Source organism: Balaenoptera ricei, chromosome X, assembly GCF_028023285.1.
Source record: "Balaenoptera ricei isolate mBalRic1 chromosome X, mBalRic1.hap2, whole genome shotgun sequence".
NCBI lineage: Eukaryota > Metazoa > Chordata > Mammalia > Artiodactyla > Balaenopteridae > Balaenoptera > Balaenoptera ricei.
In genome coordinates, this window is record NC_082660.1 from 37,185,810 (window position 1) to 37,197,840 (window position 12,031).

The following is a 12,031-nucleotide window of genomic DNA, read 5'->3' on the forward strand; positions in this document are numbered from 1 at the left end:
CCAGCCTCCCCCCTGGCTGGTAAGTGATGGGCTGCCAGCAGGTAGAGGAGGCTGTCCATTCTCAGCTAATGATCGCCTTAGGCGCCAAGTGATGGAATATCCAGGCGGGCTGGCGAGCTGCAGGGTGCGGCCAGGGACAATTGTATGGACCAGTTTAACAGGGCTGGGGCGGGGTGGGGGGAGGAATGGCAGAAGGAAAGCTCCGTGCGTGCGTGTGCTTGCGTGTGTGCTTGCGTGTGTGTGTGTGTGTGTGTGTGTGTGTGTGTGTCCTGGTCTCTTTTCTCTCTCCTCCCCGCTGCCTTTCCCTCGTTCTTGCTCTCGCTTTCGGTTTTCTGTTCTGTTTCTAGCCCACGCCAGTTGAAATTAGAAAGGTCTCTGCATTCATTTATTTGTTTTAATAAAGACAGCGTTTTTAAGCAGCATATTTGCAGCAATTGAGTGCTGAACTAAACACCAAGCCAACTAAATGTGTTAGGGGGAAATGAAAAGTCAGTTTACAAGAAACATATAATTAATACGTTCTCTGACTTTCCCTAAGCCTTTGTCTGGCTGAGGACAAGACAGAGGGACCATAATCAACTTTAATAAAATGAAAGATGGTATTGAGGCAAAAGGAGAACAAAAAAGTTTGGAGTAGGAAACAGTCCTCAAGAGGGGATTCTTGAGTTAATAATAAATGTTTTAAAAAATGAATCTTTTCTTGCCTTATTTTTAGTCAACAGCCATTTTCTCCTTCTAACTACAAAGGCTCCAGAAGGCTCTAGTTTGTACTGTACCTGTTAACAGTGACTGAAGCTGAGACCTGGAGGGGGTAGGGGGAAGATGGTACAAGGAACCGGCAAGAGATGCATGGGACTTTCCAGAGGCTGATATACCCAGGATAATGGAAATTACTGTTGCACAACACCAGAATCTTCACGTGGCCTGACTTCCAATAAACTGTTCCCCTCCTCACACCTTGGAGAAAGTGAAATGAGACATTAGACTTTCAATAATCTCATATGGTGATGATCAATCAAAACCCAGAGGAGAAGTCCAATTTATAGAAACTGTATCTGCTTCACTGGGCGGCTGAAACCAGGGAGCTGATAAGAACACCGTGCTCGCCTTTGATGTGTGAAGTTGCCCCAAAATGACAAATGCCAAAAAAACCCAACCCAAACACTGCCTGTACACATGGGGGCTTTTCAAAGGGAGAGGGTGCTCGGGAGAGGCCCATGCCGCTGCAGATCACTGTAGTGAAGCACATGTACAGGCCGCATAAAAACAATTTATTTGTATTATCTTTTGGCTATTTTAAGTTGGCCTTTCCATCTTTCCTGTTTGTATTATCGCAAATGAAGTTTATTTGCTGAATTAACTTTTAATGGATCCTCTACTTTATTCTTCAAAGTTGGCTTCTAGGAATTGGGCCTTTTTAGTCCGGACCCCTCTCGCCTTTGTGACCAGCTCTCACCGCTCACCCCCATTCCAATCCTGGAGGTGAAGGGCTCTGCCTCTGTTAACTCCTTGCCTGCTGGTGTCTTTTCTCTGTAGCTACTAATCACCTCCTTTTGATCATTGTCAAGTTCTCAGGTTGAAGGAAGGAGAAAGAACCTCTTGACCATTCTGGCTGGCTTTCCACATGAGCCTGAAAATGTCGACAAATTTGAAACATCTGCCGGTCTGCTTTGGTCTGATTGCTAAAATATGCCGACCCCAAGCCCCTCCCCCCCCCGCCCCTTTTAATCTGTTTCATATTCACAAATTAAGCATTTAGTCTGGGTAATAAATCAGGGCGGTTTACGAGGCTCACACGAGACAAACAAGCGAGTAGGGCGCAACACAAGCCCCTGGAAGCGGCGTGCGCGGAGCTGCCAGGAGTCGGGAGCTCCACGCGCTCGAACGCGGAGAGCAGCCCTGGCGCGCCCTGACATGCCGCCAGCACCCACACTTTGGCTGGTCCCCGAGCGGGCGGAGCGGAGGGGTGCAGAGGAGCAGCCCCAGCCTGGGCCCACACCCTCCAACCTTCCGCGCGAACCCGCGGCGCCCGGCCCGCCTCAGCTCTGGGCAACTCGGCGCCCCCGCCCTGCCAGGGAGGGGCCACTGGCAAAGGCGACGGCCTCAGCCAGCACACACCCTGTGGTGGGCCCATTAAGCCTCTCCCAGCCGAGAAGCCGAGAAAGCTGGATGCCCCTCCCCCACCTCTTCCATCCGGCTGGGCTCAGCCTTAAAGATCCCAGGCCCACAGTCGCAAGCAGTACGAAGGATCCCCCTCCACATCCACGAGTGACCTCCACTGAGCCTGGGCTCGAGGCACCGCCGCCTCCCCCCCACCCCCAATCTCTCCGCGTTGCCTCCTCCCAGGTTTTGGTCCCAGCAGCCACAAAGCTACTTTCCGATTCAAAAGGGGGGGGGGCGGGCGGGGGAAGGGCTCTCCTTTAGAGTGCATCAAGGCTTAAGAGAGGCATGGGGAGGGGAGCAAAGGCACAAACAGGGCTCAGGGCCCCGCTGCAGAGACCCCCGTCCGGGCTTTAGCGACCACCCAAACTCAGGGGGCTTCAACCTGTGCGTTTCCCCCCCTCCCCTGTGCATCAGGAAGAAGCGGACCTGGACCGGGGGTCTCGGACCAGTCCCAGCCTAGGACCTCGGGAGACCCTGAAGGGGAGAGTGGCTCCAGGTCACCTCGTCCGAGCCTCCGTCGCCGTGCCACGCTCAAGTTCCCTATCGATTGGCGTTCTCAAACGCTATCGTGGGACGCGGCGGCAGAGAACGGAGGGCGGGAAATCGGGAAGCCGGAACCTGCAGCCCACCCCGGACCAGGGCGGGGTGGGGGGGAGGAATAGGAACAATTCCCCCATCTCGCAACACAGTACACGCATCGCCCTTCCTCTCTTCTCCCAGCACACATTCCGACTGCGAAAGCCATTACCGCCGGCGCGCGAGAGACTTTTTAAATATTTACAGCCCGCTCTCCGCACGGTAGCCTGATCCATCTTGTGGGCGCGGAGGCGGGGCGCGGGGCTCAGCTCCGGGGGAGGTGCGGAGCCGGGGCGGGGGGCTCCAGCCGCCTCCCCCGGCGGCCCGCGGGTCCGCCCGGAGCTCCCCACCTTGTCCTCCCCACCAGGTGGGGAGGGGGCCGGAGACTGCGCGCAGCGCGCCCGGGGCCCTGCCAGGGCCTGAGCAGGCGGGGGGCAGCGTCCGGGAGGAGGGAGGGCCGGGAGGCTGATTTAAAGGTTCTCACCGGGAAGCGAGCGAGGCACAGACCTGAGAGCCGCCGCGCGGTGAAATCCGAGGAGCTCTCTTGGCGAGGAGGGGCTGTCAGAGGCCATTTATCTCTCGCCAGAGTGGAAGCTCGGCTCCCACACCGCCCGCGAGTAACAATGGCAGCGATCAGCAGCTCTGCACGCGCTTCAGTGCATGAATGGATTGCGGAAGATGCCTGCGCTCCTCTCGGCTCAGGCGGCTCTCGGAGCGCCCCCTCCCCGCCCGCCGCCCCCGCCCCGCCGGCCTCCTCCGGCCGGAGAACGCGCGGTGCGCCTCTGGGTTCGCGAGTCCGGTCACTCTCACCCCGACCCCCCGCCGCCCTTCCCCCTGCCGCCGTTCCCAGGGCCCTGGCACCTTGCCACCGCGAGTCATTAGGGGCTGAAACTTGACACAAGCCTTCCCGACGCAGACACCCCCGCCAGCCCCCTCCCCCCTTCGCTCCCCTCGCGGCAAGTTTACTTTCAAGGAGTTGGACGGTGTTTCCGCCTCAGAGACCGCCCGCGCACGGGTCCCAGGGGGAGGGGGCGGGCTCGGAAGGGTGTCTTCACCTGCCCCACGGCCTAGGGTGTTCGCAGGCCCCCGGCTGGCCCCCAGCCCCAGCGTCCAAGGCCCGCGCCCCCTCCTCCTCCCTTTGTGGCGGCTAATCCACCGAGAGTCCCTGCGATCCGCACATGCACACGCACTTCGGGCACCGCCACCCGGACCCACACGTCCGGCCAACTTTCGTGTCAGCGGCATAGCCGTGTACTCAAATTCTCAGAGGCTTACAGTCTCGAGAGTTCGCAGAACGCCACAGACGGCGCGAGGTCGGCCGCAGAAGTGGTTCCCTTTAACTCTGCAAAGTAGGTCTCATAAAAGTCCCCCTCCAGTTGCTGCCTAGGGCTGGGAGCAACGAGGAGCGCAGTGAGGGATACTCCGAGCCCTCTTGGGTTTGCTTTCGGGGAGCTAAACCAGAACCTCGGCATGTTTCAGTCCCGGAGGTCGCCGAGCCCCGGACGCTGCAGCCTGGCGCGGGGGAGGGGGCGCCAGGGGTGCGCACTCGCAGCGATCCGAGGGCAGTGCCAAGTAGCCCGCGAGAAGAGGCCAAGCTGAGCCTGGGTTGAGGGAAGGCGGTCACACACGTGCGCAAAGAGCGAGGCAGCGTAAAAGCTGAGACGCACTCGGAGAGGCAGAGCGCGACCGGCCGACCCAGGAGACTGGCGAGGGCAGGCGAGAAGTTGGCAGCGAAACAAAGCGGGAGGAGAGAGCCAGGGAGGCTCAGCCGCAGACCCGGAAACGCAGGCAGCAGCAGATGCCCGAGCCCCGACGCGGAGGCGTGCGCAGCCAGGCCCTGCCTGGCATCCCCCGGTTTGCGCGCCCAGGGACGCCGGCGCGGACTCCCGGCAGGGCCTACTGCCAGAGCTGGTCTCTGTTGGGCCTGGGCTGGCTCGGCGAGTCAGCTTGGACCTTCCCAGCAGATGGTGGGGTCCACGGAGTGGGCTTAAATGATAGGTACCCCTAGCAACTGGGCCCGTGAGCCACAACTACTGAGCCTGCGCGTCTGGAGCCTGTGCTCCGCAACAAGAGAGGCCTCGATAGAGGCGCGGCGCGCGCACCACGATGAAGAGTGGCCCCCGCTTGCCACAACTAGAGAAAGCCCTCGCACAAAAACGAAGACCCAACACAGCCATAAATAAATAAATAAATAAAAAATAAAAAATAAAAAAATGATAGGTACCCCTCTGGTCCCCGCCCCTCGCTGACCCCCGGACAAAGGTATGGGTTTGAGGAGCTCCGCACTTTCTCAAGGCAAGAGTGCAGCCCTCGAGTCTCCACCCTGGGGGGCCTCTGGCAACTGCTTATCTGACTTGGAGGCGCTGGGAGGCCGCCACCCTCGACCGAATTGACATTCCAACTTCCCGATCGCAAGACCCCTACGGCAAAGCCCACGCCCTGACTTTCCAACAATCGGGAATCAAGACTGGACTTCCCGCCAGGAGGAACAGCGTCATGTGAGAAGAGACCCCCAGCCTCAAGTTCGCCGCCGCTCCCTCCCATCCCACCCCCACTGGGCCAGCAGCGCCCCCTACTCACTGATCCTCCCCACTTCTCCCCCGCGCTGGCTCCGCAGCCCGGGGCAGCAAGCCGCGGAGCGCACCTCTCCTCCTCGAATGAAGCTGAGCGCTTTCCCGCGGCTGTTGGCTTGGCGGCACACTGGCTGTACCCACCCCCACCGCGCGCGCGCGCGCGCACACACACACACACACACACACACACACACACACGAGTCGTTCTCGCCCTTCCTGTCTCCCTGCCGGGCGTCCTCGAAACCTAACTGCACAGCCTGAGTGCAGAGCCCCGGCAGAGTGGGGAGCCCGGGAGACCAAGCGGAGGTGGCCAGGGGAGAGGAGGAGAGGGCCCATAACAGGGGAGGGGGCGCACGCCTGAGAGAAAAGAAGCCAGCCCGGAGCCACAGCCTGGAGGACAAGGGGAGCATAAAGGGAAAGGCAACACTAATCCCTCAGCCAGCCTATGTGGGGCCTGACAGTTTACAAAAGCCTTTTCCCTGAATATTATCTCCTTTGCACCGGCCTCACCACCGGGCTGTGAGGGAGGTAGAGCAGATAGCGTTACCCCCACTGGCAGAGGAGAGAGATGGGGCCCAGAGGGGTTAAGAGAGGTCTGCACCAAGGTCTCAGAGCTAAGAGTGGTGGAGGAGGCCCCAGGCCTGGGGTTTCCTGCTCCCAAGTTCACTTTCCTGTTCAATAGCTGTGTGTGTGTGTGTCTGGGTGAATATCTGTGTGGAGGGGAAGGGGGATGGCCGGACGGGAACCAACAGTCCCGTTAGGGGAGTCCAGGAAGGAAGGACACAGCCTCACACCTTTTCCTCTACTCAGGTCTCACCCGACAGCCTCCGCTCTTTCCATAGCAGCCTGCGAGCTGGCCCCCAACCCACCTGCCCAGGGGTGAGCTGTCGGTGCCTGGCCGTGCCTTCAGCAGTGGCTATTCCAGAGGTCTTGTATCTTTGGGAGGCCCCGCTCTGCTTGTCTGCTCAGCTCTCCTCTCTGCCTGTCATCCCCGCCCCCAGCCTCGGCTGCAGGATGCCTTGCGTCCAACTGTGGTTTCCGGGCAATAAAACAACTATTAAAGTCTCAGGCACGGCTGGTGATTTGCATCACATCCTCTCGTGCATGGATTCAATATTTAATACACAATATTGAATACGGATATTAAAAATCAATAGCTGGGGACCCCTGGGGAGGCGGCACAGTGCGATCCTGCTTCAGGAACACAACCAGCTCCTCTAAAGAGACAGGAACGGCAAGTTCAGCCAAGCTGAGCCCAGCGCCAGGGAAGTGAGGCGTAGTGGACGCCTCTCGGCTTCCTGATATGCTGAACTGTGCCATTCCTAAGTCACGCTAAAGGGAGGCCAAAGGAATGATGTGCTCCCAGGCTTTACTAGCTGGGGAGTGGGATAGGGTAGGATTTATTTCCAAGCAAGCTACCAGGTGGATGGAGCCGCCCTTTTTGCTGCCATTTGCACTTCAGTTTGGTTCAGGTCTGAGTCCTGCAGGCAAGCACTCAACACTTCCCACCATAATGGCTCCTTCCCAGGGCCTCATGACATCCATCACCGATAGGCCCCATGGGGAGCTTTTGGCATAAGCTTTCAGGGAGATGGACTGGGAATTCCAATGGCTCAGAATATTCTTTGCACAGTAAAAGAAATGTGAATTAGGCTCGGAGTCACAGGGTCTTCTGAGGCACCACCAGCCTTCAAGACAGAAACCCTCGGCCATGTGACCTGCTGAAGGGCCTGGTGATGGCTGGCTGGTGACAGAGAAGGGGACGACGATGAGAAGGAGGCTGGGACATTGAAGTACTCCTGCTAGAGAACAAGAATCCAGATTGTCTGTTAAACAGCCAGGAGAAGAGCGAGCTCCCGGGACGCACAATTATCTTTTCAGGCCTGAAGAGGAACACAAATTACTTTCTTCTTTATCAAAACACAGAAATACACTCTCCCCTACACAGAAACAAGGTTCTCACACACTGATAGCGAAGGGGTGAAGAAGAATAAACATCTTTGAAAGGATTCCTTTTTTTCCACTACAGAAAGAGAAGAGAAACCAACAGTGGGAGACACATTTAGGTTATCTGATTGGAAGGGCCTGGAGGTTTATAGATGCCAAAGAACTAGGTGAACTTGACCTATTGAAGTGCCATCCCAGACACTAACTTATAATATTAGTTTTATAGATTCCCTTTTTTATCATAGCTTAAATCAACATGGATTGAGTCGGAAATCTTGCTCTGGTTATAAATAGAAAGGACACCTCAGGAAAACCCCAAAGTGGCAATTTGGGTAAAAGTTAGAAGGGAAGGAAAGAGGTGTTAGAAAATGACAGTTAATGAGCCAGTGGCCTTGCCTCTTTGTTCCCTAACAGTTGTCAGAGAAACCATCAAAGGGAGGGAACAGGGGCCCTTCTCAGAACTGTCACAGGAAAAGCTGATGCTCTCTGGCTGCTATAGATCCCCTCGGTGGTGGCTCACAGACCCAGCCCCCTGGGAGTTTGCCTGCCTGTATTTATGCGTTTCCGGGCTAGGGGTGCAGTCACTTTTACAACACCGGGCCCCGGGCCTGTGAAACCCACTAGCAAAAGTTCTTTTCAGAGGAAAAGACGTTCTAAGGCGGATGTTGGATATAGAGCAACTGCTCCAGCATCGTCAGCAACGTCTTCCTGAGTCCTTCGGCACTACCAAACTCCCTAGCTCCTTCCCACCTTGGCCATCGGGCCAGGCTCTGGGCCTCCTCCAGACCCATGCAGACCTGACAGTTTGCAGACCCCACAGTTTGCACCTAGCAGGGTCATGTGACTAGGGTATGAGACAGCTGGCCAAGGGAGAAGGGAGGCTCAGCTGGGGGGACCCAAGGGCCCAGGAGGGCCTCCTGGCGCAAGCTCAGAGCTGATTCGGCTCGGAGGAGGTAGGCAGCCCCGGACTGGTGGGCCTCCCCACCACCCCGCCCTTCTGAACGTTGTCCTGGAACCAACCAAAACTGCTAGTGGAGTTGTTCCTGAAGCCTCTCAGGGACTACCACTACCTCCGGGTGCAAGACAGCAAGGACGATGGCTTTCTGCCCATAGGATCCCCTGGATAGTATTTGCATTCACCAAAACAAGGGGCTTGAGATTCTGGCGCGAAGCCTCACAGTTCGGATAAGACTCTACCTCCCCTCCCACGCCCCGCACAAACACACCCCCGAACTGCTGGGGTGTACACCGAGCTTGAGGCCAGGGTCAGCGGAGGGACGGTCCCCACCACCAACAAGTTGCCGGCGGAGATAACAGCTGTGGGAGGGGGAGGGGAGCCGCAAGCAGCCACGACTGAACGGTTACGATCTAGAAAATTCAACAAGAGGCCGCCGCGGTGGCGGCGGCGGCGGCTCCAATTAGCTGAGCCAACTGGGAAGGCAGAGAGCGAGGCGGCGGCCCCGCCGATCGTGCCCGGGGCGAGCAGGCGGGCGGGAGCGCGGGGCCTCGGAGCTGCCCGGGCGGCCCTCGCCCGGCACCTCCCGCGGGCTCTCGGAGCGCGCCTGGTGTTTACACACTGTCCTTCCGACACGGGATCAAGTTTCAGGCCGCGCTGGAGGCGCCGGGGGCCGGCCACAGGCCCGGGAGAGGGGAAGAACTGGAGCGGGATCTAAGGCAGCGCTGCGCGGACAAGAAGGCCTGGCGCGCGTGGGCACAGCTAGTGCAGCGGTTCCCCCGGCGGTGGGGCGAGGGGAAGTCCATCGGGCAGGGTGGGCAGGGGCAGGTGGGCCTGCGAAGAGCTATCGGGAGGGAGAAGCATCTCCGAGTCGCAAGAGTGGTGTGCTTTGCTCACTCTGGCCGGAGAACTAACCCCCGGCGAGGGGAAGGAGTGAGTGCCCAGAAGCCGGGCGCAAAGACTGCTCTGAGCGCCCCTTGCGAGCTCTTCACTCCTTCCCCCCAGTTCCTTTGATACACTACCGGATTCAGACCATTGTTGGGGAGGAAGGGGGGACGGTCTGTGGGCTAGAAGAGGAATGCGCTATTGGAGACCTCGAGCTTCCCCGCGCGCCCGGGCCCCGGGGCTGCCGAGGCCTCGGGCCGAGTGCCGGAGGGCTCGCCGCCCCGCGCCTTCTCTGAGCTGGCAGCGCGCGGGTGCCCCACGCTGTCAGGCGGCGGCGGGTGAGCTTCCAGCAGCACAGGCACACTGTAAACAGCTGCGTGCGCCCCCCCCCCCCCCGCCCAGGCTGGGAACCTCACCCAAACACCATGTCGCCTTCTCTCCGGCTCCCGGCAGAGGCTGGGGGGGGGGAGGGGGGAGGCGCCGAGGGCGAGGCTTTTGTAGCCGAGCCCGAAGAAGGAGGGCCCCCACCCCACCCCCAGGCCACCGTGGCCCGGGAGCGAGCGTTCTGAACCTGCAGGGGTGCGGGGTGCTGCGGGGAGGGGAAGGAGTCAGCGCCTGCCCCCTCCCCACTGAATGTCGGCTTTGTTCCGGAAAACAAGGGAAGCATTAGGCTGCTGCCCCCGGGGAAACACAAAACTTCTTTTTGAATCTCGGGAAGGGCGGTTGACTGCGCTACGGGGCTCCTGAGACAGACCGAGGAGGGGAAAAGCTGAGAGGGCGGGTGGAGACAGGGAGACTCCGGAGGGAGGACGACGCACGGGGGGGTGGGGGTGGTCAGCCGCTCAGGGTGACCGGGCGGGAGACCCGGGAACCCGACTCGGCGCGAAGGTGCCGCGCGAGTTCCAGCGAGCAGCCGGCCCGGCCAAGTGGCGCCGGCCCAGCCGGCGGCCGTGCCAGCTTCCTGCCCTGCCCAGGACCGCGGAGCAGTCGGGGACGCCGCCGCAGGCTGGCCCAGAATCGCAGAAGGACAACGGGGATGGGGGGCGCAAAGCTACAAGTAAACCCTGACTAGAACTTTCTGCACCACAATTCCCCCCCACCCCCAGAGTGGGCCCGGACCCCGGGCCTGTGGGGCGTCGGCTCTGGGCTTTCAATCTTGGAGGAGGGAGGGGGCAAAGGCCTAGGGAGCTCCCCCGCGCGGGAGGTGGGGGACAATCTGAGGTGTCTTTGGTCCCATTTGATGACCGCTAATCCGATCGGCTCCCGGCCCGCTGTGCCGTTGCGAGGGGGCGGGTCACTTCTGCCCTGGCCGGTGCGTGCGGGCGAGGGAACGGAGCGAAAGCAGACCTGGAGCTCTCGCTCTCCAGCTCCCTGTCCTCCCCCGACCGCCACCCCTCACTTCGCCCTTCCTGCACCTGAGGAAGGGGAGGACACCCAGGCTCTGCCCCACCCTCCGCGGGGCGCTCCCCTCCGCCTCGGAAGCTCAGAACGAGAGCGAGGGTTTTCCCCCTTTCCCCTGGGCTCGCTGGGTTTCCAACTTCCTCTAAACCTCCCTCCTCGTTCCGAAAAGCCCCGAGGAGGGGAGCGGAGAGGAAGCACGCAGCTAGTGTGCGAAATGAAGACCATGTGTGGGGACGGCGGCATCAGAGTGCAGCCGCCGCGGGGTGGGGGGCGGCGAAGGCCCCCGCGCGGCCGGAGGCTCGGGGCGGCAGCAGCCAGCGCCTCTGCTCGGCGTTGGGGACGCGGAGCCGCAGCGAGGAACAGCGAAGAGGCTGGGGCGGCCTCGTGGCGGGCAGCAGGGAGGGGGGTGCGGGGGCAGCCGCGCCGTGGGGGGCGGGGGGCGGGGACGCAGCCCAGGCTTCCTGGGCCGCAGCTGCGACCGAGGGCGCAAGAGCAGATCGTGCTCGGCGGCGGCGGCAGCGGCGGCTCGGGCCCGCCGCGCTCGCAGCTGAGAATCAACAAAGGGAGGCGGCGGGCAAGCGGGGGAGGGGCGCCGCCGAGCGTTCGCTGGCTGCTGTGGAATAATAAAAAATAATTAATAATGATAATAAGAGAAAAATCCCCGGGCTTTCATGGCTCTGGGTTTCCGTGTGGCTGCAGCGGGAAGCGCGCTGTCCTTGAGGCGGCCTCTCTCGCCTGGTCTGCCCGCCCCTCCCCCTCCCCCTCCCCCTCCCTCGCCCCCTCCCCTCCCCGGGAACCGGGAAGAGAAAGGTCTGCAGCTGACAAATATTATCCATTCTCCCCATCGATCGCGGAGTGTACAGATGTGAGCGCTTGATGTGCCCGCGGAGCGGCGGATCCTCCCTGCTCGCTCGCTCTCGCCCTGGCTCTGCTCGCCGCCCCCCTCCTCCCCCTTTGTTCTCCTCCCCTTTCCCTCTCTTTAAATAGATTTCAGGGCGCTGCCTGTTGGAGAGCAGCTGGCGATCTCTCCCGAGAGAGGGAGCGAGCGCAGCCCGAGGTGCCCTGTCACCAGCCTCCCCTCCCCCACCTCGCCTTCCCAGTGCGGTCCCACCCCCCACCCTTCTCCAGTTTCCAAAACAGAAAACACTGGGAACACCCACGTCCACTGCACCGCGAGTCTCTCGGAGCCTTTGGACCCCTCGCGTTGTCCCCGTGCTGTTCCCCGTGTCGGGGTGTGTGTGCGGGGGAGGGAGGGGGCGCACGGAGGGGACCCAGGGACGTGCCGGAAGGGCCGAGGGTCGGGATCTTTCCCCGGCAGCAGGAGGGACGCAGCCCCGGTCACGCTGAGAGGGGACAGTTTACCCATTAGGCAAAGTCGGCGGAGGCGGCCCTTTTATTCCTCTTTTGCAGATGGCAGATTAAGCCAGCAGCGTCCGGCCTCAAAAGGGCCGGCCGCTCGGCTAAGGGTTAACCCGTCGGCCGGTAATCGCGGACACACACACACACTCACACACGCGCGCGCGCACGGCGC

The 12,031-nt window shown here is 60.6% G+C and overlaps 1 protein-coding gene across 2 annotated transcripts in view; it reads right to left on the reverse strand.

Moving 5' to 3' along the window:
• Nucleotides 1-12,031, reverse strand: part of BCOR (BCL6 corepressor) — a 113,888-nt gene that overhangs the window by 81,720 nt on the left and 20,137 nt on the right. Inside the window, exon 1 of one of the 2 annotated variants that reach the window (XM_059909851.1) lies at nucleotides 3,247-3,339. The exons of the other annotated variant lie outside the window; for it this stretch is intronic. The gene's annotated coding sequence lies outside the window, so the exon portion shown is untranslated. Of the gene's footprint in view, nucleotides 1-3,246; nucleotides 3,340-12,031 lie in introns of those variants that run through there. 2 annotated transcript variants of the gene reach the window in all.